Below are 26,343 nucleotides of genomic sequence, written 5' to 3'. Positions count from 1 at the left end.
TTTGTGTAGAGGCAACGGTTTTTGGAATAAGCTGCTTGTACACTTCAGAGAAGATGAACAAAAGCCATTGTCGCACATTTAAGCAAGGAAGACCTGCCTTGGTTCGCTCTCGAGGTGTCGGGCTACTGTAGGAAAGAATAAAGGAACCTGATTTGACCACCAGGCCATCTACCCATTTCATTATATTTTGCACATCCATAACGCCTTGTAGAGTCCTTCAGATTGAGTTCCTCCTTGAGGATGTCAATGATATCCCTGCACGGTACAATACCCTTGCTGTAGTTCAAGGTGTTGTGTAACTCTGTTTCGATTGCATATTCCCTGAAGCATTTAGATTTCTGGAGTTCGATGCTTGTTTTTGGAGCTAGAAGTTTCAACAACAGTGTCCATTTTCCAATTTATTGTAAGATTTTAAAATATTGGCAATACAGTCTAAACCCTTTAAAACGAAGAAAGGTGAAACATTTTCAAACTTGCCTTCTTCTTTTTGTCTACAAACATTAAAAACACATTCTGTTTAGCAGTTACTCTATATGAAAGCACTTGGAATAGGCCCTGTGCGATATAGACAGAGGGGGAGATTTGAAAGTCCAAGTAATGAAGACATCGGAAAAATTGAAAAGGTTGATGGCAAAGTCGATCCGGTATGGGGAACCACAAGGAATTGATAACGATGCGTCACAAGATGAAATGTGTGATGGTGCTGCGAGCCAGAGCAAAGTACTCTTGAGTAGACAAGTAGACAAGCAAGCGGTGAATTAGCGGAAGAAGTAACTGATTGATAGGTGAAAGATGTAGAATGTATAAATATTGTTGAGGGCGAAGCCAGTGACGAAACAAGGTGCAAACTGAAATTATGTTTTTCACTGAGGAATGGGTTTGTATTAATAATAAGGTTTTACAATATCTTTGAGATTGTACATTTTGATATAAGTATCGTTAGCACATCTTTGAGGGACTAGTGCTGAATGGGCAGCTAAAGAATTGTGAGAGGTCGAAAATTGACCTGTGCCACATCTCAGGTCAGGAGGTGGAGAACTATATTAGCAATTTCAAATGGTTCATATGGCTCTGAGCATGTGACTTAACATTTGAGGTCATCAGTCCCCCAGAACTTAGAACTACTTCAGTTTAACTAACCTAAGGACATCACACACATCCATGCCCGAGGCAGGATTCGAACCTGCGAACGAAGCGGTCGCGCGGTTCCAGACTGAAGCGCTCAGAATTGCTCCACTACAGCGGCTGGCTATTGGAAAGTAAACGGACATGTGATGGATGTGATTTGGCTGTGTATGATGATGTATCAGACGGGGCTAAAATGTCGGAGGTGGGTAAAGTTAACAATCTAAAAGAATTCTGGGGCGGCGGGAAGTGGATCAGTAAAAAAAGAATGCGCTGAATTTAGAAGCATACAGTTTTGAATTAGATAATGAGGACATGGGTCTAGACATTTTATTTTATACTGGAGAGGAGAAAGATAGAATGGATATACGTCTGGTGGAATATTCTGTGTACGGAAGTGAGACAGAAGTGAATACGGACTGGGCGGAGGTTGAATGTATGGGGAAGTGCTATTCAGTTATAGCGATATAAGGGAAAGTACACAACTAGGCGAAGAACCTAAAGAATGGAAAGAAAACATTGAGAGATCCTTAAATCTATCTCGAGAAGATTTCTCGGGAATATGTCAGTGAAGGCAGCACAGTAGTGGTTTCGTTAGCTGGTAGAGATAATTTTTCTTTTGTATTGCTGGAAATAGGTTAAAATACCTGCCAAGGCACGAGCAGTGGTCTCGTCAACAGGAGATGAATCAATGCTGTATCTGCAGAAGCAAGTGATTTATTTTTCAGAGGAGCTGAAGTGGACGTTTTAGGTGATGAAGTTGTGTGTCTAAATGTTAAGCCTACTGACACAGATATTTAGAAGAAAGGAATTTATGGGTTTATTTCTACTGAGGAGGATGAACCGATGGCTCTTGATGGAGACATTAATTCCGAGTGGATGTTCAGAGATGAACATCAATATTGTGTGGTAGACAGGAGATCGTTTTCTTTAATGCAGAAAGATGTTATTCCTTCTTGTTGGGACGATAATAAATATAAAATGACAAGAGAGACGGAGAGGAGGGATGATGAAGCTAATGTGAAACATGTATCGAATTATTTATACAGGGTGGTCCATTGATAGCGACCGGGACGAATATCTCACGATATAAGCGTCAAACGAAAAAACTACAAAGAACGAGACTTGTCTAGCTTGAAGGGGGAAACGAGATGGCGCTATGGTTGGCCCTCTACATGGCGCTGCCATAGGTCAAACGGATATCAACTGCGTTTTTTTTTTTTTTTTTTAAATAGAAACCTTACATTCCGCCAGTGCGGACGGTATTTGCTTCGTGTACATTACCCGTGTTAAAATGGATCGTTTACCAATTGTGGAAAAGGTCGATATCGTGTTGATGTTTGGCTATTGTGATAAAATGTCCACCGGGGCGTGTGCTATGTAAGCTGCTCGATATCCTGGACGACATCATCCAAGTGTCCGGACCGTTCGCCAGATAGTTACGTTATTTAAGGAAACAGCAAGTGTTCAGCCACATGTGAAACGACAACCACGACCTGCAACAAATGATAATGCCCAAGTAGGTGTTTTAGCTGCTGTCGCGGCTAAGCCACACATCAGTAGCAGACAAATTGCGCAAAAATCGGGAATCTCAAAAACGTCGGTGTAGAGCATCCTACATCAACATCGATTGCACCCGTACCATATTTCTATGCACCAGGAATTGCATGTCGACAACTTTGAACGTCGTGTACAGTTCTGCCATTGGCCACAAGAGAAATTACGGGACGATGACAGATTTTTTGCACGCATCCTATTTAGCGACGAAGCGTCATTCGCCAACAGCGGTAACGTAAACCGGCATAATATGCATTGTTGGGCAACGGAAAATCCACGATGGCTGCGACAAGTGGAACATCAACGACCTTGGCGGGTTAATGTATGGCGCGGCATTATGGGAGGAAGGATAAGTGGCCCCCATTTTATCGATGGCAATCTAAATGGTGCAATGTATGCTGATTTCCTACGTAATGTTCTACCGATGTTACTACAAGATGTTTCACTGCGTGACACAATGGCGAAGTACTTTCAACACTATGGATGTCCGGCACATAGCTCGCGTGCGGTTGAAGCGGTACTGAATAGCATATTTCATGACAGGTAGATTGGTCGTCGAAGCACCATACCATGGCCCGCACGTTCACCGGATCTGACGTCCCCGGATTTCTTTCTGTGGGGAAAGTTGTAGGATATTTGCAATCGTCATTCACCGACAACGCCTGACAACATGCGTCAGTGCATTATCAATGCATGTGCGAACGCCGGCCGGAGTGGCCGTGCGGTTCTAGGCGCTACAGTCTGGAACCGCGAGACCGCTGCGGTCGCAGGTTCGAATCCTGCCTCGGGCATGGATGTGTGTGATGTCCTTAGGTTAGTTAGGTTTAAGTAGTTCTAAGTTCTAGGGGACTGATGACCTCAGTAGTTAAGTCCCATAGTGCTCAGAGCCATTTGAACCATATGCGAACATTACGGAAGGCGAACTACTCGCTGCTGAGAGGAATGTCGTTACACGTATTGCCATATGCATTGAAGTTAACGGACATCATTTTGAGCATTTATTGCATTAATGTGGTATTTACAGGTAATCACGAACAGCATGCGTTCTCAGACATGATAAGTTCACAAAGGTACATGTATCACATTGGAACTTCCGAAATAAAATGTTCAAACGTACCTGCTTTCTTTCTTTTTTTTCCTTTATTGAATTTCAATTCCCCCCCAAGGGGGCGGGCTGGCAGCAGCTTAGTATGCCGCTCTTCATCTTACAGACTTTGTTAAAAAGATGAAGAGAATAAATAATAAAAACAGGCCATAAAATCAGAGACTTTAAGAGTAACATGGCGAAAAAATCGTGGAACTTAAAACAAAGAACAGAAGGATCATGATGCTAATAAAATACATATGAAGCATACAGGTAAAACAGTAGACAGACAATTAAAAAAAAACACGGCGACAGTCTGGTTTCTGTTCGCAAAGGACATAAAATTCACAGCTAGCGACAGCATGGTTTCTGTTCACAACACGAGAAAGACGAACAACACTGAATAGTCACTGGAACACTGCACTAAAATGTTGGCAAATGTGACATACCACAGCCGAGAGCAGGTGGGGGGAAACTGGACAGATGATGGGAAAATAAAAAAGGGGGGAAGGAGAGTAAAAGCGAAGGGGGGGGAGCCGGGAAAGGAGCTGATGGAGGATGAGGACCCATAAGAGGGGGGGGGCGCTGGGCAGACGCGACAGGGAGTGGGGTAGGCAGAGGAGGGGAATACAAAAGGACTTGGGGGGCAGGGGGAGAATGGAGGTAGGGAGAGGTTTAGTGGGGAGAATACAGGACAGAAGGGGGGAAGAGGAAGCCCAGGAAAGGAGGGTGAGTAGGGATCAGAGATGATAGGAGGGATAAATGGAGGGAGAGAGGGCATCATCCAGGAGAGGGAGTTGATGGAAGCCACCTTGGGAAAGGAGATGTAGGGTGTAGAGATGGAGGGTAGGGGGGACACAACAGTGAAGATGTGGCAGGGGGGGGATGAGAGAGGAGAGGAGCAACCAGGGGGTGAGGGGGTTCAAGACGGTGGGAGGTGTAGAGAATGCGGATATGTTCGAGGAATAGGAGCAGATGGGGGAAAGGTTGGTTGGTTGGTTTGGGGAAGGAGACCAGACAGTGTGGTCATCGGTCTCATCGGATTAATGAATGATGGGGAAGGAAGTCGGCCGTGCCCTTTCAGAGGAACCATCCCGGCATTTGCCTGGACTGATTTAGGGAAATCATGGAAAACCTAAATCAGGATGGCCGGACGCAGGATTGAACCATTGTCCTTCCGAATTGGGGGAAAGGAAAGAGATCATAGAGGATCCGCATGGGGGACAGGAGGCGTATACAGAAGGCGAGGCGGAGTGCATGACGCTAAAGGATCTGGAGGGACTTATAGAATTTGGGGGGGGGGGGGGCAGATATCCAGGCAGGACTGGCATAACAGAGGATGGGACGGATTAAGGATTTGTAGGTATGGAGGATGGTAGAGGGGTGCAACCCCCATGTCCAGCCAGAGAGGAGTTGGACCACACTGTATAAAGATGATTGTAATATTGGAGATTTTTCGGTAGTTAATACGTTTGTCATGGAATTTGAAAATAAACGGAGATCCAGTGAAAATGATGTGGTAAAGGACAATTGTTTGAAGAAAGGAAAAAAAATAATAAAGTGCGACCTATTTTCGAGAATAACCTGTGTAATGTGAAAGTGTGTGCATATCTTATTTCCGGAAGAAATGCTTCAACCGTTTAAGAGCGATTTAGCGAGAGTAAAGTTTGCAGTGAGAAAATGTATGCGTTTCTTAACTCTAGAAATAATTTTCAGCGGCTTCTGTGAGTTTTGTCAAGAGTAATGATTGTAATACGGAATAAATCCGATTCCTGATTCAGAAAACATGTTTAGCCAGTCTCTAGAAAGTTAGTTTGTACCTACATAGAGGTACGAAGATAATGCCTCGAATTTGAGCAGCAGAGACGGTAGAGGAAAACAACATCTAAAAGGCTAAAATGTACGTGCACTGGCGAGGAAAATATTACGAAAGGCAGCAGTAGTGCAGTCACACATTGAGAAATAAGGATGTGATATACGTGTATAGATTTAAGTACATTTGTGTATGTACTTTATGTTTAGTAAGTAGGATTTTTGTGATAGTTTTGAAGGTTGATAGTATCGTGATGTACAAAAAGAATAAGACGAGCATTTTTGGTGCATGGATGTGGGATAAACACTAGGGATAATTTTGGTGTGCAGAGGTCGACTGATAATGTTTCTTCGGTGTAAAGGTAAGAATATTTTCCATAAAATGTGTAAGTTAAATGTTTTGGAGTCAAATTCATTTGGGGTGGTCTTAGTTTATCATATGTGTTGTATATATAAGATATGTAAGCCTTTCTTTGAGATAACTCTACTATGTGAAATTAATGAGGAAGAATTTGTGTGATGTAAAGATTAATTTAATTGCGGGATCTGTTACGATTTTTGGAAATCTACGCCGAACATCGCTACTGCGTAGTGTAAGCGTTTGCAAATGCACTGAAACTACGAAATAAATGTTAAGTAATACAATTGGCTGAATAATTAGGCGCAATAACAATTTATTGATAAGTGCTACTATAGCCCATGCGCAATACTTGTTACATCTAAATCGAGCGTAACAGCACAGATGACAGAAATTTTAACGCATTTTATTATGTTTTTCTTATCATTTGATTCAAACAACTAGCTAAGAGTCTTTTCTGCTGTTGAAACGCATCTTTTGCCACGCCAATCTGTCCCTGTTATCTTTCTCACAATGTATATCTTCCCTAATCCAGCTTTCTAAATACTTGAATACTTTCACCTGTTCCATGGTTTTACTCTTCTTTTCTTGAAGCTTATAACCACGCCTTTCGTTTCCTTTTTATTTAGTTTCAAACTCTTTGCTATACAGGAACCAGTCAGATCATGTAGCATTTGAATCAGTGTATCTTCAATTTCTGCCAGAATCACCATGTCGTCTGGAAATCTTATGCATTCTAATGCCCATCAATCTAACCTGACGCCTCTCTTCCCATCCAAACAAGTTTTCACTATTTCCTCCAAATAAATGTTAAACAGGATTGGTGACTCATAACAGCACTGTATGAACCCTCCCCCGATCTTTCCGTCTTTTGAGGTCTCATTTCCTTATTGCACCCTTGCCTTCTCACTCAAGTACAGGTTTGCAATCAGTCTTCTATCCTTCCACTTTCTTCTTCAAGATATCCGTCAGCTTATCGCATTGCACATAGTCAAAGACCATTTAGAGGTCTATGAAAACCGCAATGACTTCCTTGGACATTTTATATATCTTTCGCCAGTAGCCCTTAGAAGTCCACTGGCAACCCACGTCCCTTTCCAGCTTGTGACACAATATTGCTCCTCTGTGAGTGCTTCTTCTAGCCTTCCTGGTCGCCCTCTATTCAGAATTCTACGAAAACCTTTGCTACCTACGATATTAGGCTGGTAGTTCTGTGTCCTTCAGACTTTTCTGAATTCATCATCTTTGTGATTGAGGTTACTGTGGACACAAGTGTGGACACAAGTAAGTCCTCAAGCTATTCCGCTTTGTCGTAGATGTAGCTGAAAAGAGAGGTGAACTTCTTTTCACCTACTTCTCTCAAACTCTTTAAGATTTCTGTTGGAATGTCGTCTATACCAAACGCTTTCGTCTTTCTCTTTTCCTCCAAAGCCTTACTTATTTCCCACACTAGGATAAAATCTCCCCTTTCCTTTTCGCTTACGACTTCTTCCTTCTCAATTTGCATATCATAAGGTCTTCGATCAGCTTTGTGGAGACTTCCGATATACTCTTTCCACCTATCCTGAACTTCGCGTGGGTCGCTTAATAGAGCTCCGTCTTTTCTTTCTGTCTCCACATTAGGTTCTTTCCTCCTTTCGTGAAACGCTGTCTCGCTGGTTACTCGATGTACCTTTCCGTATTCCAGTGGAGGAAATATGCTCTACCACGCAAACATTTGGGGTTACTCGTCTGGTATGAGACGAGGGGGGGGGGGGGGGGGTAACGGGGGACCGAACCGCACAATAACCCTGGGTCCGGTGTGGGTCGCTGGTGGGGTAAGTGGACTGCTGCTTCCTGTTGTGGGGTTGTGAACCACTGAGGGCTACGGCAGGGACGAAGCCTCTCCGTCATTTCTAGCTCCCCGGTTCAATACACTGAACACCATACCCACATACTAAAACGAATGCAGTAAGGTGGCGTTGAGCCCAGGAGGTTCTCTAGTTGTTCAGAGATATGATGGACTTTTGGACCTTTTTGCAGGAACGACATCTAAAGATCGTGAGCAATCCGGAATACCGACAGTATTTCTCTAACTTCATATTGAGTGCATTTGAAGACCCTCCGCATAGCTGAAAAATCCAGGGTCGCGGAAGTTAAATTACAGATGCGAAGAAACAATGAGGGGAAGATAAGAATCGGTGGATATTATATGCGTACGAGAAGGCATACCCAGATGGCAGAGCACGGAGAGGTGGGATTGGAGATACGATTCTTCATTGCGCTGTGTGTTTCTTTCTTTATGAACATTAGCTCAGTTTATTAGCTTTCAAGCAATACAGAAATATTGTTTGTAATATGATAATGAAGTGGTTGTTCCTGAAATTTTACTTCACTTAAATGTTATATGTGAACCAGGATTTGCTTTAATTTTAAACATAGTTGGAGAAGTATCTTTTTAACGTATATATATGCACACTCGCACTTCAGAAATTGAAGTACAATCTCATTTTGTAGTTCCAACAAAAAGGTAGTTGTCTATTGTTCCTGTTTAAATGTACAAACGGCCGTAGAGTAAAAAATACACAAATAAAAGGAAAAGATAATACTCTTTCCCTTCAAAAAAAAAAAAAAATTAAGGTGACCGCTCGCGTAACGCGAGAAATGCGGGTTCTAGTCTCAGTGTGGCACAAATTTTCTTCATTCTTATTCGCAGCACAAGCTCGTTCCTAAACGAATACATTTCCTGTGAATCAATTAATGTTTTTCACAAACTAACTGCCTTATTCTTTCAATTTAGTGATTTTGTCTTATGGATTCAACTATTTTACGTTCCACGAAAGGCGTTGGTTGATGTGTTAATGAAAGCAGTCCGTTGTTACCGGCTGCACGTGCTTCTTAATATTAGGTTTAGATTTTATGTGTTGCCTATGTTACGAACTGGTTAATAAGTTGTATAAGTAAAGCTATACAGTAAGCTCCAAACTGTTCCATTACTATATGTAGCACGCAGTGGACGAGCTCTTTTTCATTGTCCTAACACAATCTAATTAATTTTTGTTTGGGCTCTAAAACCCATCTAGCTATATTAATGTAATACATGCTGCATAGGAAAACCTTACCTGACAACTAGAGAAAACATTATCAACTGCAGATTGATTTGAAGTCAATGAAGAAATCCATGCAATATATATATATATATATATATATATATATATATATATATATATATATATATATATATATATATATATATGTTCATACACTGATGAGCCAAAACACTATGACCACCTGCGTAATAGCTTGCTTGTCCGTCTCTGGAACGAAATACATCACTAATTCTGTGTATCAGGGATTCGACAGTTTGTGGGTAGGTCTTTTGGAGGTATGTGACATTTAAGTTGTACGCAAATGTCATTAATTCGCGTAAATAAAGGGTCGCTGGTTTCCGTACGCGGTGATTGTGCCCGATAGTGACCAAAACGGGGTCAATAGGATTTACATCAAGCGAATTTGGCCACCGAGATATCAATGTGAGTTCACTAAAATGCTCCTCAAGCCTCCGCAGCACAGTTCTGGCTCCGAGACACTTTCGGTTATACATTGTGAAAGATGAAATTTCCGTCGGGGAAGACACCAAGTATGAGGGAACGCAGGCGGGTCGCAACTGTCACCACGTCTTCGACCACTGTAGCACTGAACCAGCTTCGCCGTTTTCGAGACACTCATTCACAGTCTTTGAACAGTGATAATCTGCCCATTGTCAAAGTCGCTTATCTCAATGGATTTCCACGTTTGGAGCTCATATCTTCGCTAGGGTGATCGCTTGTTGCTTTATGCTCCACTTGCATATTTTCGTTACCGCGTCACGTGCCCACAAAACCACCAGGCGGGAGTCAGCGTAGCGGTGGGCAGTGTACATAATGTTTTGGCTGATCAGTGTATGCATATACGTATGTACTATGTTCCACATCCCGTCCCAAAGCACTGGTCCGATTCCAACCAGACTTGGTACACGAATCATTTACTGTTTGAAAAGACTATGTGGGTAAAAACCACCCACCTATGAAACGGGGTGGTTAGGGCTGAAAAAGCAGTGTTGGCCACGCCGCGAGAGTACCAGTGCTTCCGTTATCCAGTTGTTTGAGAATGAGAGCACATATGGACTTGAACAACACACTTTACACTTAATTTCACACCTTTACGAAACTATTTCTCCTGACAACACCCTCTAAATTATGAACAGAAGAAAGTTTGTAGCTTGCTACATTTTTGCTGAACATGCAGTAAATCTGTACATGAAATATGACATTTTAATTTATTACTTCTTTAATAATGATTGTATTCGTTACACATGTTTCAAGCAGAATTCACTTACACTACTGAATGTACCAGAAAAATTATACCACTATACGACATTTAAATCAGGAGGTACGACATCATGAACACAGAATGCATGAAAAACTAGAGAATCATGCAAGACGTTTAAATGTATTACTTAGTTTATACAAACTCCATTCAAAACACTTCTCGCAGACACTATCCACACTTCAATGTACCTACGAAAATATATCATTGTACGACACATCGTTCAGGAGATATGACGTCAAATACGGAGATGCGAAAAAAACTGCCGCATCATGCATGACGTTTTAATTTATTACTTCTTTGCTATTCAATCTGTTCGCAACACATTCGGCAGGCAGTAGGCAAATACATCACTGGATGTGCTTGCAAAATAATTTCGGCGTGCAGCACATTGTTCAGGAGATACGACGTCTTAAATGTTACACTTCCTGATAAAGGAAATGCAGAGCGAAATTCGCTAGACAAACACGTGAAATACGTGAACAAATACTGCGCGGGAAATACTTTAAATCTGTGTGAAACGTACTTGACATGTGCATATGCGAGAAAAACCACGGGAAAAAAACTCTTTCTAAGTCCCTGGATCGATTGTAATCAAATTTGGTACACATATTAACCACAATCTGGAAAGAAACACTGTCGGTGTAAGAACCACCAGCCTCCAGTTATGGCGAGCGTGATAACGTAGAGAGAGAAGGGAGGACAAGGAGATGGACAGAAAGCGAGGGGGAAGGTGGAGATAGGCATAGACAGTAAGAAGAGAAGATGGACATAGAGATACAGGAGGAGGAAATGGGCAGGGAGAGGGGACAGGAGGAGGTGGACCGAGAAAGGAAAGAGGAGGAGTGGACAGAGAATGAGGGTTGGAGGAGATGGATAGAGGGAGTGGTGGAGATGGATAGAGAGATAGGGTGGAGGTGAAGGTGATGGAGAGGTACAGGGGCTGATGGATAGAGGGATGAGGGAGGAGAGATGGATAAAGGGAGAAGGGATGGGTAGAGAGACAGAGGAGGAGAACAAAGTGGGAACCAGGAGATGGAAAGAGGGAGGAGAGAGGAGGAGTTAGATTGAACATTAGAAAAAATAGATAGCCAGACAAAGCCGGTTTTAATGATCACCTCCAAAACACGTAAACCTTTTCGTTTTTTTGCAGGTAGTACGTGATTGCAACCCTGGCATATTTTTAACGTCTCTTGATAGTAACATAGCACGCGGTTACTACAGCTAAAACCTAAACGGTGCAGTCATTTTCCAATTTATTAGTGAGCTTTTGGCACTCACGTCATTGAAAGGAAATTAAAAAAAAAGCGGCGGAACGTAAATTTTTCTAGGCAGCAATCAAGTTTTGTCTACCCCTGGTATTGTTTACGAAATTAGTCGCGTTCAAATTGAACACAGTACTTATGAGTTTTGGTTCTTACGTTAATAATATGTGCCACGATCCACCAACCCGATTGAAATTGAGGCTCACCACACACTTGCACTCTAGTGGAATAATTTACGGTTCATGTACAACAGGGCATAGGTGACGGCAGTTTCGCGTCATTTCACTTTAGAAGTTCATATTTGTAGATAAGGCAACAAAAGCGTTATTTGTGGGCCAACTGTGTATCATCAGAGCTTTTCCGAATACATGTCAAATACGGTCGGACATGTCAACCGGTGGACTATCGTTTAGCCATAAAAGTGAGGAAGCAACACAGCTTCAGTGAAACAAAAAAAAATTGAACTAGCAATACTTGGTGTCAAGTCAGATAGTTTAAAAATATCCAGAGCTCACGCCACCATTAATTACGTAGACATTTGCGCAGTAACTGACTGCAACACGCGAAGAGAGCGAGAAATCGATCAAATGGTTTCAGTGTGATCCAATTAGCAGTACCGACAAAGAGTAGCTGTCAGCATGGGAAATTTAACTGTGAAAAGGATTTCCTGATGAATTCAATGTAATATTCTATGTTTTTTCTATTTATACCCTCGCCGTCAAAGTAGCCACGTTCACACCCCAGTGGTATCTGCACATGCTGTGTTTAGATGGCTACTTATACAGACTTTTCAGCTGCTCCTACCCATGGTTTTTGTGTAGTCCACAGTGTGTGTGTGAACTCCTAAGCGACCAAACTGCTAAGGTCATCTGTCCATAGACTTACACATTACCTAAAATAATTTGCGCTAGGGACAACACACACACCCATGCCCTAGAGAGGATTCAAACCTCCGGCGGGAGGGCAATCCACAATGCCTTCGAATGCCATGTACCAGATGCACTCGCTTCTTTAAAACTTTTAGTTCTACAAGAAAAATGAACGGGAATTCTTGTCTTGGAAAATTATTGTAGTTAAATTTTGTGTGGGATACCATTCCGATAGAGGAAGTTATTTTCGAGTTACTAAAGAAAACCGCGTTTTAAGGTCATCATGGGGCGTTTGTCTTCAATTCGGACACTGTGACCGTTTCCAGTACAGAATTTAACTAAATTAAATTTACTACATAAATGTCACGTTCATTTTTTCTGTAAGACAAATAGTTTGCACCTAGTGACCTAGAGACTATGGAGATTTGGTTATCAACGACCGAGGTAGTGTAGTGTTTCGCACTTTGGATTCGAATTCGGGAGGACGACGGTTCAAAGCCGCGTCCGGTCACCTTGATTTCGGTTTTCCGTGATGTCCCAGAATAGTTTAAGGCAAATGCCGGGATGGTTCCTTTGAAAAGGCACGGTTGACTTCTTCTCCATCCTTCCCTAATACGAGCTTGTGATACGTTCCTAATGACCTCGTTGTCGACGGGTCGTCAAACACTAGTCTCCTCCTCAACATGGTTTTCGAAGGCATTGCGGGCTGCATAAAACAAATAGGTCGAGGCAGCTGAATCCCCCTGTTTACCTACAAGCTGGATAAGCACGCGTCACAAGGCATCTGGTGCAATCTTCTTGTTCGATAACGTGACACAAGCAATAGAAACATACAGGTTGTTAAAATTTGAACAATTTTCCATCTTAAGGCCTCTGTACCAGGCTTGCAAAACAAAAGCCAGTTCCGAGACAGTATTTTTAGCGGCATAGCCAACCGCTGTGGCCGAGCGGTTCTAGGCGCTTCAGTCTGGAACCGCGCGACCGCTACGGTCGCAGGTTCGAATCCTGCCTCGGCATGGATGTGTGTGATGTCCTTAGGTTAGTTAGGTTTAAGTAGTTCTAAGTTCTAGGAGACTGATGACCTCAGATATTAAGTCCCATAGTGCTCAGAGCCATTTGAACCATTTTTTAGCGGCACCTTGTCGACCGATCCATAACAAATCAGCCACAGAAAGCATAGTGCTTGAGGGCTAAACTTACGGATGAAGAGTCAAATCGAATGAAAATCGCGATAAGGCAAACAGGGCTAGAGCATACTTTTTTTTTCACCCGATAAATAGAAAGCGATTCCGTCACTTAAACTAACTTACGCTACGAACAGCACACACACACACACACACACACACACACACACTCATGCCCGAGGGAGGACTCGAACCTCGGGCGGGAGGAGCCTCGAAATCCGTGCATGGCGCATCAAACCACGCGTGCAAACTGCGCGGCTCGTCGCGGAAAAGTACAATGTTATTACTCAAGATAAGCCCTGGGGAAGAAAAAGCAGCCAAACGACGAACGAATTATCTGAATGGAATGGAAATAAATAGGCGCGATGAACAACTAAAGAGACGCAAATGCTTACAATTTCATAAAACTTTGGTGATTTATTCAAGAGAACGATATTCACAACATGAGCAAGTCAATAACTTGTTTGTCCATCTCTGCCCCTTATGCAAGCACTTATTCGGCTTGGCCCCTCACTAACAGAGTTTTTGGATGTCCTCCAGTAGTTGTCCAATTGGTGTGGTAGGTCGTCAAAACCACGAGCTTGTAGGAGCGACCAGCTCATAATGCTCCCCTTTGCTGGTCGTCGGGGCTCAGTTCGAAGAGGGACTCATCATTGATGACAATTCTATTCCAGTCAGTATGAGATCCCAAGCCGAAGACATGTCTTGAGACGCCTCGGACTGCGGTGGAATAGTAACGTGACTGTCATCCGCCATGCAGCTCGTAAAATAGGAAGGACAGGTATGTAGACGATGTTCAACGTTCCATTTTGTTGCCCTTCGAGGCAAGCCATCCTGGGCTTACATTTCAGCAAGACAATGCCAGCCGGCACGCGGCGTGGTTTTCTACTACTTGTTTTGGTCCTTGCCAAACCCTACCTTGGCCAGCTAAGTCTGGAGCATTTGGGTAGAGCCGTCGAGCCAACTCGGGGTTTGGTCGATCTGTCGCACCAACTGGACAGATTTGGCACGGTATCCCCCGAGGGATCATCCAACAATTCTGCAAGTTTCTGCATGGACGAATAACTGCTTGACTGAGCGCCAGATGTGGACCAACGCTTTACTAACTTGTTCAATTTATGCATTTGTATCACCGATTCTTTCTGAAATTCTGATCACTTGTTCGTCTATACATGTGCATCACATGCAGCGATTTCCGGTGCATTCGGATAATTCCTTCGTGATGAGTCTTGTTTTTTGTCTTAGGGTGTATCTTGCTTGAATACAAACTACCGTAGGTACTTACTAACGAAGAGCTGGTGCAGATGAGTTGTATAAGATAAATATTTTTTAGAAAGTACGAAATTTAGTACCTGTGGTATTACTAACGTTAAGTATTTCAGACTGGGCGAAGTCACCATGTTTATGTAAGTAAATTACATAAAGTTGTAGTTTCGCTCTCGATTATACCTTTTTTTTAATTTAAAATTGTACAAATGACGGAGAGAGCAATGTAAAGTACACTTTTTCGTCCATACTGACGTAACCACGTCAATCTTTGGATATATGTTTAACTACCTAAGTGTACTGCCTTGCTAATATGTTTTTGGTTTATTAGATATCCTTAAAACTAAATAGTACGTATTCATTTTTTTCAGCAGTTTTTATCGAAAGAGCAAAAACAGCCAAAGAAGACGCATTGTCCTTTTTCTATATCGACATACTAATTTCAAGCAACTGAAAAGGTATTAAAGCATGTTCGTTTATTGTGCTTAGCGTAAGGGATGTGTTCGTGCCTCCGCAAAGTGACTAAAAATATAAGCTTCTCAAGCCTCTAATTGAGTTCGTAGCCTGTCCTTTTCTATTACTGCTACGGGGAAGTATTTTTTTTATATTTATAATGGCGGGTTTCATTTATGAACTTCGGCCATCTGCTGATTAGTGTTGTGGCATACGAATCCGCAAAACACAAATTTGTAGACGTTCTCACACGCTAATGTCGCAACACCGCACTGGACAATGCTGTCGCTCATACATGAATTGTTCATCTCTAAATGAAACAGTGATATCGATCAGATATGAGAAAAAGGAGAAAGAGTAATGCTTCGATCAAAGCCTCTCGAAATCGACTTATATATTATCTCGCAAAACATTCTCTTTAATAATTGCTTTGATTTTCCATCTGAATTTTAAATTATCTACAACCTCTCTTCATTCCTCCCTTTGGCGTCAAGAACAGAAATTCATTACATAGTTTTCAGGTATGGATTCCTTTTGGGAAGAAGCAGGTCTACTTTTAAATACTTTAGGTAACCTGAAGTGCAGCGCGGAGAAAAATCACACGATAATAAGTCAGAAATGGGTAGGGGGTGTCAAAATTTTCTGAACTATCACACGTCAGAAATATGGAGCAACGGCCGTAAAATGACAATGAATTAGCTACGAGGGCGCGGAGGGTGCGCGTTTAATTAATTTTTCCAACTGAAACTCTTTTATGTGTAAATAGTGCTCTTACTAATCAAATTAACTCAGGACAATGGTTTCAGCTGAACGCTCAAAGCCAGGCGAACTTAAAATTTCTATCTATGGCTGGTTACATTAGGTGTGGTTTTTATGTTGCGTTTACTGTGTAAGGCTTCGCTATTAAATCAACTATGCAAAAAATACTCCAATGCCATAAATTTTTTGGGACAACGAAGTATTTTGCAGAACACCACTGTAGCACATAGTTGACATGTGGTACTGTAAGGTGCAGCGTTATTAACGATGTCATCTAAAGGTCACATGTTTAATTTTTTGGTAATGTACAGAGGCAACGAATGAAGATTTATTCTAACAAATACAGTAATAATTGCTCACTGAGGCGATGTTGGAACAGAAATCAGAAATTAAATTTTAAGTACTTTTCTTTCGTCAATGACCATTCTTTTACGGAAAACTTGACGTAGAACAAATGTTTGAAGGAAAAAAATGTACGGTTACTTACACCCAGACACGTTTGCTTATCGAACAAATTTGTGTGTGCTCGTCGCTGACTGACTGTCGTTTTATGGCAGTAACCTCAGATAGACGGACATCACACGGTCACGGGTTATTTGAAACAATTTGTTCGATTCGTCTGACACCCCTCCGTTCTGCTGATGCTAATGCCGTGGTTTTTCTCCACCCTATACAGGGTATCCCAGGAGGAACCGTCAATATTCAGGGATATGACTGGAACGATCATTCGTTGCAGAAAAGTCTTGTAAACATCATCTATAAAATGCACGCTTTTAGAGCTCCGAGCAGTTGTTCAGGAGAATAGATGTGCTTCACAGTAGCGTAGATGAACAAGTGCTCATATCTCTTAAGGTATGCATTTTGGAACTCATGAGTATTAGACATTTTTGCTTCGAATGCCAATGTTCGGCGTAAGAGTGGAGAGTTTGGCGCTCACCTGTGATCTAGTCTCCCGTGGCAGCAGAGCAGCGGCGGCAGTAGCAGCAGAAGACAACAGCTGCGGTGGGCGTCTGCGGCACTAATGAACAGGTGTCTGTGGCAGCAGCAAGGACGCGGGCCGGGCTCATATAATCCCAGCCGGAACGGCACGGAGAGCTCCGCCTCCCCAAATCCAGATCTGTGTCAATAATTCACGACTTGCGGGGTGCCGCTGCGCCCAACAACTGGTAACTACACTACTGGCCATTAAAATTGCTACACCAAGAAGAAATGCAGATGATAAACGGGTATTCACTGGACAAATATATTATACTAGAACTGACATGTAATTACATTTTCACGCAATTTGTGTGCATAGATCCTGAGAAATCAGTACCCAGGACAACCACCTCTGGCCGTAATAACGGCCTTGATACGCCTGGGCATTGAGTCAAACAGAGTTTGGTTGGCGTGTACAGGTACAGCTGCCCATGCAGCTTCAACACGATATCACAGTTGATCAAGAGTAGTGACTGGCATATAGTGACAAGGCAGTTGCTCGGCCACCATTGACCAGACGTTATCAATTGGTGAGAGATCAAGAGAATGTGCTGGCCAGGGCAGCAGTCGAAAATTTTCTGTATCCAGAAAGGCCCGTACAGGACCTACAACATGCGGTCGTGGATTACCCTGCTTACATGTAGGGTTTCGCAGGGATCGAATGAAGGGTAGAGCCACGGGTCGTAAACACATCTGAAATGTAACGTCCACTGTTCAAAGTGCCGTCAATGTGAACAAGAGGTGACCGAGACGTGTAACCAATGGCACCCTATACCATCACGCCGGGTGATACGCCAGTATGGCGATGACGAATACACGCTTCCAATGTGCGTTCACCGCCAAACACGGATGCGACCATCATGATGCTGTAAACAGAACCTGGATTCATCCGAAAAAATGACGTTTTGCCATTCGTGCACCCAGGTTCTTCGATGAGTACACCATCGCAAGCGCTCCTGTCTGTGATGCAGCGTCAAGGGTAACCGCAGCCACGGTCTCTGAGCTGATAGTCCATGCTGCTGCAAACGTCGCCGAACTGTTCGTGCAGATGGTTGTTGTCTTGCAAATGTTCCCATCTCTTGACTCAGGCATCGAGACGTGGCTGCATGACCCGTTACAGCCATGCGGATAAGATGCCTGTCATCTCGACTGCTAATAATACGAGGCCGTTGGGATCCAGCACGGCGTTCAGTATTATCCTTCTGAACCCACCTATTTCATATTCTGCCAACAGTCATTGGATTTCGACCAACGCGACCAGGAATGTCGCGATACCATAAACCGCAATCGCGATAGGCTACAATCCGACCTTTATCAAAGTCGGAACCGTGATGGTACGCATGTCGGCTCCTTACACGAGGCATCACAACAACGTTTCACCAGGCAACGCCGGTCAACTGCTGTTTGTGTATGAGAAATCGGTTGGAAACTTTCCTCATGTCAGCACGTTGTAGGTGTCGCCACCGGCGTCAACCTTGTGTGAATGCTCTGAAAAGCTAATCATTTGCATATCACAGCATCTTCTTCCTGCCGGTTAAATTTCGCGTCTGTAGCACGTCATCTTCGTGGTGTAACAATTTTAATGGCCAGTAGTGTATTAACAGCAATGGTGGGGCGTTAGCGTAACGCAAAACAGTAAGCTCGCCAGGCAAAAATTGCGATGTAAGCGCCTTATATGTCGACACACGGGAACCGAAACTGCCGTAAGAAGGCGGTTGCTCGTTCCTCGGACACTTGGCAGGTGGCGTTTCGGTCTTAGCTGAGGGTGTACCGTACGAGCTACGACCGGTCTTGGAAAGGACTACGACAAAGTCTTTCCTGAATTTAGCACTTCACCCTCATGTGTGACTGACTTATGCTCACAGAGCTTGGCACGAAATCAGAACGGAAGTAACGGTGGTGCACATACGTATACAGCACCGTTTACTGTGTCAGTCACTTGTTTATTTTACACTAAAGTGCGCGTCATTTATGTTGGCGGCCGAGTTTAGGTTCATTCTGCGCATCTGACGTCAAAAAATACAGTCAGCCTATGAACAGAGAACGACGTTGCCAGATCTCGACTGCAGAGCAGAGCACGGACGAGTGTCTTCAGTTTTAGAAACGTTCAGTCATAAATAAAGTAATAGAACAAAAGCTATGTCTTGATAGCAGACTTTGTTTTTTGAAAGTTTGGAAAAACCATTCTTTATACCAATTGCTTCATTTTCTATTAATTAATTAAACCAAATATGCAATAAGACTTTTAATTCAGGTGAGAGCAAGGAAAGGTGTTTGTATCAATTTCACAAACCGCTTTTTCGCAATAAAGAACAGCGGTAATTGTTTGTTTCCTATTGTACTTCGACGAAGTGCGAGTTATTCATAGGCATACCAACAGTGTTTGTCAGAATTTTGCGTGACCGTTAGAGTCCTTATGGTGAAACACTGCAAGACGAGCTGCGCCAGCGAAACGGTTAAGGTGTTGGGTTAGTAAGTGAAAGGTAAACAGTTCAAATCTTGTGTGATGCTAAAAATTTTCTTTATTTAAAAACAGTATCGAAGTGTCTTACTTCACGAATTATATTCGTTTTAATGCAATTTTTTGAAATTTCTAGTGCTTTGTCTCTTCATTAACCCTTTCGCTGCTGCAGTCACGTGCTCCCCACATTCCACGCTGTGCGCGATTTTGTCATCACTGCACTCCTCGCCTGTGCAGACACACGGTGTTCCCACTGCTTTGACACGCTTATCATTCGGTTTCACAAAAACTATTTGGCCCAAAAATTAGGTTTTTACACTACCTCTTGACTGATACCTTCACCCCATAAATGACTTAATTTTGTTTCGATGTTCAACCCAGTTATTGTGCAGCATTAAATGTAGTAAACCATTGCACGAAATTTTGAAGAGTTTGCAGAGGTAAAACGTCCATAGCATATGCTTTCCGTATGGTCGATTTTAGTTGCCATAATGTTGAGAATTAAATGTGGACAAGGCACCTAAATTTCATATAAAATTTACTGTATAACAATATCTCATTTAATTTAAGTAGCACATAGGTGTCGTATGTAATATTGAGAAATATTCCGTCTTTCGCGACTGTAATAAAAGTTTTATTTACACCGGGCACGTTTGGCTTTATTTTAAACCACTTCAATCAGTCAAAGGACGTGGGGGGAAGGTATCAGTCAAGAAGATGTGTAAAAATCTAATTTTTGGGCCAAATAGTTTTTGTGGAATCGAATGATAAGTGTGTCAAAGCAGTCGGAAACACCATGTGTCAGCACAGGCGAGCAGTGCAGTGACAAAATCGCGCACAGCGCGGAATGCGGGGAGCACGTCTCTGTAGCAGCGAAAGGGTTAATGCGGCCGTGGTAGCTTTACTTCATAAACTGCGCGCTCCCCCCCCCCCCCCCCCCCCCCCTAAACGTAAGCTTGCGAACTATGCTATACTATGGCGCTGCTTCTCTTGGCGCGTGCGTCGTGTGCAACTGGCAACGCAGCAATCTCCCGTGTCTGGGCGGGCATGCGCGAGCCGCCAAGATAAAAGAATTCAACTATAGGCGTTTCGGATGCGTTAGCGAGCACACCCCTGGAATGTACAGGATTAAACTTTGGTGAGCAATACAACACCGAACCATCCAAAATGATCATGACAATTATTTGTGAAATAAGGATACTGTCGCGCAACGTAAACATGTTATTTAAATAAGTATTGAGGATTGGACCAATTAAGCGTGAAACAAATGGGTACCAAATCCTTCACAAAGACATATCGATGGGAGGAGGGAGCGTCTAGCTGTAAATGAAAACGAATTATTATCTTTAGACATGAGATTTACCCACTGATATTTATAAACAACCACTGACACGCGGAAAAGGGATTATAAGAGTAAAGTATAGCCTTGGCACAGGTTGGCAGGGAGAATAAAATACAGTTATGTTAATAATTCGTGGTCTCAGTGAGTGACTGCGTAAGTTATTACTTAGATGTGGAAAGTTCTAGGAAAGATAGGAGTGAACACCACAGAACTGCCAAAATGCACGTCGATAGCCACAAGCTAGATACACCATTGAACACGCACTCATCTCCTGAGCAGAGCACATTAACTTCAGTCCGAACGACGTTGACGAGTGTAATGCTGGGTTGTCTTACCACAGCACGTGGAACTTGAATAAAGTGGAAGGCGCAGTAGTGGTTGGAGAATACGACTTCTGCCCTCTCTTTTTACTCTGTGCATAAATACGGACATCCTTCCAGCAGAACATGAACTCGCCTTATCAGTCATCTTTCCTGTCCTAAACTGAAATCTGTACTCTTCAAAAGCCGAAAGAGAAGTGTGCTCTCCAAGAGCGCTGCCCACTGAGCGCAGAGATTCCGAGTTCCTATAATTGAAAAATATCTAACAGCGTTCAACCATCACCTCCTCTTTTCTGTCGTATCATACCACGGCCAATTGTTCAGAGGCGGGCCGCCAGAGCCAGGAGAATTCTCCCACTCCTTGACATGATTCTGAAACTGACGAATGGAATACTCTGCACATAGGTACAGGGCGAAAGTGCGCGCTGTCCAGAAAATGACAGTCTTGTCCAATCAGAAGGCTGTGTGAAAGTTCGTGGCAGATTAAAACTGTGTGCGGGACCGAGACTCGAACTCGAGACCTTGCCTTTCGCGGGAAAGTGCTCTACCAACTGAGCTACCCAAGCACGACTAAAGCCCTGTCCTCATAGCTTACTTCTGCCAGTACCTCGTCTTCTACCTTCCAAACTTTACAGAAGCTCCCCTGCGAACCTTGCAGAGCTAGCACTCCTGAAAGAAAGGATATTGCGGAGACATGGCTTAGCCACAACATGTGGATGTTTCCAGAATGAGATTTTCATTCTGCAGCGGAGTGTGAGCTGATATGAAACTTCCTAATAGTTTAAAACTGTGTGCCGGACCGAGACTCGAAGGTCCCGAGTTCGAGTCTCGATCCGGCACACAGTTATAATCTGCCAAGAATTTTCATACTAGCGCACACTCCGCTGCAGATTGAAGATCTCATTCTGCAGAACGCTGTATTCTGAAAGTACAAACTGAACGTTATTCCGAAGCATCATAACGAACATCCACGCGCCCTGAGGGAATCCACACCAGTCTACAGAGCTCTTATCTAGTTAAAAGGTTTTTTTTCATTTTCATTCGTGCGGTGCAAGATAAGTCATTTACATTACTCTTCATTCCTCACTTGTAAATAGAGTAACACCTGTTTACAACATCAACGTTTAAACAACATCCTTTGGCCTACAAACGTAGGTTCTTGCTGTTTCTTTCGATCTGATCTGTGAACCAGTAGTGAAAACATGGCGTTCGGCCGCAAAAGCAACCACAATGCTCGTTGGGAAAAGTGTCCATTGTATTTACCCCAATGACAGTTTTTACTTCCATGTATCATTCATGACACTACAGATCAAACTGATTTCTGAACCCTTACGTATTCAAAGCTGCCATCCGTCACTCTATATACCTTTGACACAGGGGTAATTAATTTATATTATTTAAAACTATCTCAGTGTTTCTGTATTTGGCCTGATAAAAAAATCCGATTGTAAACGGTCTGCTGCAGCCGTTTGGCGTTGTTTCAGATACTAGGAATCAATATGCCTACAAAATGTGTCCGGAAAGTAGAACAACAAATATTGGATCCTGTTACCGTGGAATTTGCGAGATTACCGCCTTAGGCAGAGAAAAGTGGTCAGCTTGTACATCTTTAGAAAATTAATGTATCTCTTGCATGTCATTTTCACTTAAAATGATTTGGCCGCGCGAGGTAGCCGCGCGGTCCACGCGACTTGCTACGGTTTGCGCGACTTCCCCCGTCCGAGGTTCGAGTCCTACCTCGGGCATGGGAGTGTGTGTTGCCCCTAGTGTAAGTTAGGTTAAGTAGTGTGTAAACCTAGGGACCGATGACCTCAGCAGTTTGGTGCCATAGGTATTTTCAAAAAAAAAAAAAAAACTTTTTTTTGTCATACTTTATAACATGTAGATTCGCAATATGTGAGCACCAAGCTTGTATCAGTGGGCAAGGGGTTTGGTGAAAATTCATTTTCCATTAGAAAGGGCATTTTACCTAACCTATCTTATATTAACAAATGTTTTTACTCATACGTTGTTGTTGTTGTCGTTGTGGTCTTCAGTCCTGAGACTGGTTTGATGCAGCTCTCCATGCTACTCTATCCTGTGCAAGCTTCTTCATCACCCAGTACCCACTGCAGCCTACATCCCTCTGAATCTGCTTAATGTATTCGTCTCTTGGTCTCCCTCTACGATTTTTACCCTCCACGCTGCCCTCCAATACTAAATTGGTGATCTCACGATGTCTCAGAACATGTCCTACCAACCGATCCCTTCTTCTAGTCAAGTTGTGCCACAAGCTCCTCTTCTCCCCAATTCTATTCAATACCTCCACATTAGTTATGTGATCTACCCATCTAATATTCAGCATTCTTCTGTAGCACCACATTTCGAAAGCTTCTACTCTCTTCTTGTCTAAACTATTTATTGTCCACCTTTCACTCCCATACATGGCTACACTCCATACAAATACTTTCGGAAACGACTTCCTGACATTTAAATCTACACTCGATGTTAACAAATTTTTCTTCTTCAGAAACGCTTTCCTTGCCATTGCCAGTCTACATTTTATATCCTCTCTACTTCGACCATCATCAGTTATTTTGCTCCCCAAATAGCAAAACTCCTGTACTACTATAAGTGTCTCATTTTCCAATCTAATTCCCTCAGCATCACCCGACTTAATTCGACTACATTCCATTATCCTCGTTTTGCTTTCGTTAATGTTCTTCTTATCTCCTCCTTTCAAGACACTGTCAATTCCGTTCAACTGCTCTTCCCAGTCCTTTACTGTCTCTGACAGAATTACTATGTCATCGGCGAACCTCAAAGTTTTTATTTCTTCTCCATAGATTTTAATACCTACTCCGAATTTTCCTTTAGTGTCCTTTACTGCTTGCTCAATATACAGATTGAATAACATCAGAGAGAAATAGCCTTTCGCTCCCTGTATTTTACCCATGCGACCTTCAGAATCTGCAAGAGAGTATTCCAATCAACATTGTCAAAAGCTTTCTCTAAGTGTACAAATGCTAGAAACGTAAGTTTGCTTTTGCTTGATCTTTCTTCTAAGATAGGGTCAGTATTGCCTCATGTGTTTCAACATTTCTACGGAATCGAAGCATATCTTCCCCGAGGTCGGCTTCTATCAGTTTTTCCATTCGTCTGTAAAGAATTCGCGTTAATATTTTGCAGCTGTTACTTATTAAACCGCTTTCTTTGGGATTGGAATTATTCTATTCTTCTTGAAGCCTGAGGGTATTTCACCTGTCTCATACATCTTGCTCACCAGATGGAAGAGTTTTGTCAGAACTGGCTCTCCCAAGACTGTCAGTAGTTCTAATGGAATTTTGTCTACTTCCGGGGCCTTATTTCGACTCAGGTCTCTTAGTGCTCTGTCAAACTCTTCACGAATTATCATATCTCCCATTTCATCTTCATACATCCTCTTCCATTTCCATAATACTGTCCTCAAGAACATCGCCCTTGTATAGACCCTCTATATACTCCTTCCACCTTTCTGCCTTCCTTTCTTTGCTTAAAACTGGGTTTCCATCAAAGCTCTTGATATTCATGCAAGTGGTTCTCGTTTCTCCAAAGGTCTCTTTAATTTTCCTGAAGCCAGTATCTATCTTACCTCTAGTGAGATAAGCCTCTATATCCTTACATTTGTCCTCTAGCCATCCCTGCTTAGCCATTTTGCACTTCCTCTCGATATCATTTTTGAGAGGTTTGTATTCCTTTTTGCCTGCTTCATTTACTGCAGTTTTACATTTTCTCCTTTCATCAGTTAAATTCAATATTTCTTCTGTTACCCAAGGTTTTCTACTAGCCCTCGTCTTTCTACCTATTTGATCCTCTGCTGCCTTCACTATTTCATCCCTCAAAGCTACCCATTCTTCTTCTACTGTATTTCTTTCCCCCATTATTGTCAATTGTTCCCGTATGCTCTCCCTGAAACTCTGTACAACCTCTGGTTTAGTCAGTTTATCCAGGTCCCATCTCCTTAAATTCCCACCTTTTTGCAGTTTTTTCATTTTTAATCTACAGTTCATAACCAATAGATTGTGGTCAGAGTCCACATCTGCCCCTGGAAATGTCTTACAATTTAAAACCTGGTTCCTAAATCTCTGTCTTACCATTATGTAATCTATCTGATACCTTTTAGTATCTCCAGGGTTCTTCCATGTATACAACCTTCTTTCATGATTCTTGAACCAAGTGTTAGCTGTGATTAAGTTATGCTCTGCGTAAAATTCTACCAGGCGACTTCCTCTTTCATTTCTTAACCCTAATCCATATTCACCTACTATGTTTCCCTTTTCCTACTCTCGAATTCCGGTCACCCATGACTATTACATTTTCGTCTCCCTTCACTACCTGAATAATTTCTTTTATCTCATCATACATTTAATCAATTTCTTTGTCATCTGCAGAGCTAGTTGGCATATAAACTTGTACTACTGTAGTAGGCATGGGCTTCGTGTCTGTCTTGGCCACAATAATGCGTTCACTATGCTGTTTGTAGTAGCTTACCCGTACTCCTATTTTTTTATTCATTGTTAAACCTACTCCTGCATTACCTCTATTTGATTCTGTATTTATAACCCTGTACTCACCTTACCAAAAGTCTTGCTCCTTCTGCCACCAAACTTCACTAATTCCCACTATATCTAACTTTAACCTATCCATTTCCCTTTTAAAATTTTCTAACCTACCTGCCAGATTAAGGGATCTGACATTCCACGCTCCGATCTGTAGAACGCCAGTTTTCTTTCTCCTGATAACGATGTCCTCTTGAGTATTCCCCCCCCCGTAGATCCAAAATGGGGGACTATTTTACCTCCGGCATATTTTACCCAAGAGGACGCCATCATCATTTATCCATACAGTAAAGATGCATACCCTCGGGAAAAATTATGGCTGTAGTTTCCCCTTGCTTTCAGCCGTTCGTAGTACCAGAACAGCAAGGCCATTTTGGTTAGTGTTACAAGGCCAGATCAGTCAATCATGCAGACTGAAAAAGCTGCTGCCCCTCTTCAGGAATCACACGTTTGTCTGGCCTCTCAACAGGTACCCCTCCGTTGTGGTTGCACCTACGGTACGGCTATCTGTATCGTTGAGGAACGCAAGCCTCCCCACCAACGGCAAGGTCCATGGTAACTTATACGTTACTTGCTTATATTTCTT

General features: G+C 42.6%; 1 protein-coding gene across 1 annotated transcript in view; it reads right to left on the bottom strand.

Moving 5' to 3' along the window:
* Nucleotides 1-17,134, bottom strand: part of LOC124804929 (neuroendocrine convertase 1-like) — a 499,313-nt gene extending 482,179 nt beyond the window's left edge. The window contains exon 1 of the mRNA XM_047265304.1: nt 17,017-17,134. The gene's annotated coding sequence lies outside the window, so the exon portion shown is untranslated. The remainder of the gene's footprint in view (nt 1-17,016) is intronic.
* Between the last annotated feature and the right edge of the window lie 9,209 nt (nt 17,135-26,343).

The sequence above is a fragment of the Schistocerca piceifrons genome, chromosome 7 (assembly GCF_021461385.2).
Source record: "Schistocerca piceifrons isolate TAMUIC-IGC-003096 chromosome 7, iqSchPice1.1, whole genome shotgun sequence".
Lineage (NCBI taxonomy): Eukaryota > Metazoa > Arthropoda > Insecta > Orthoptera > Acrididae > Schistocerca > Schistocerca piceifrons.
This window is presented reverse-complemented; position numbering and strand designations above follow the sequence as displayed.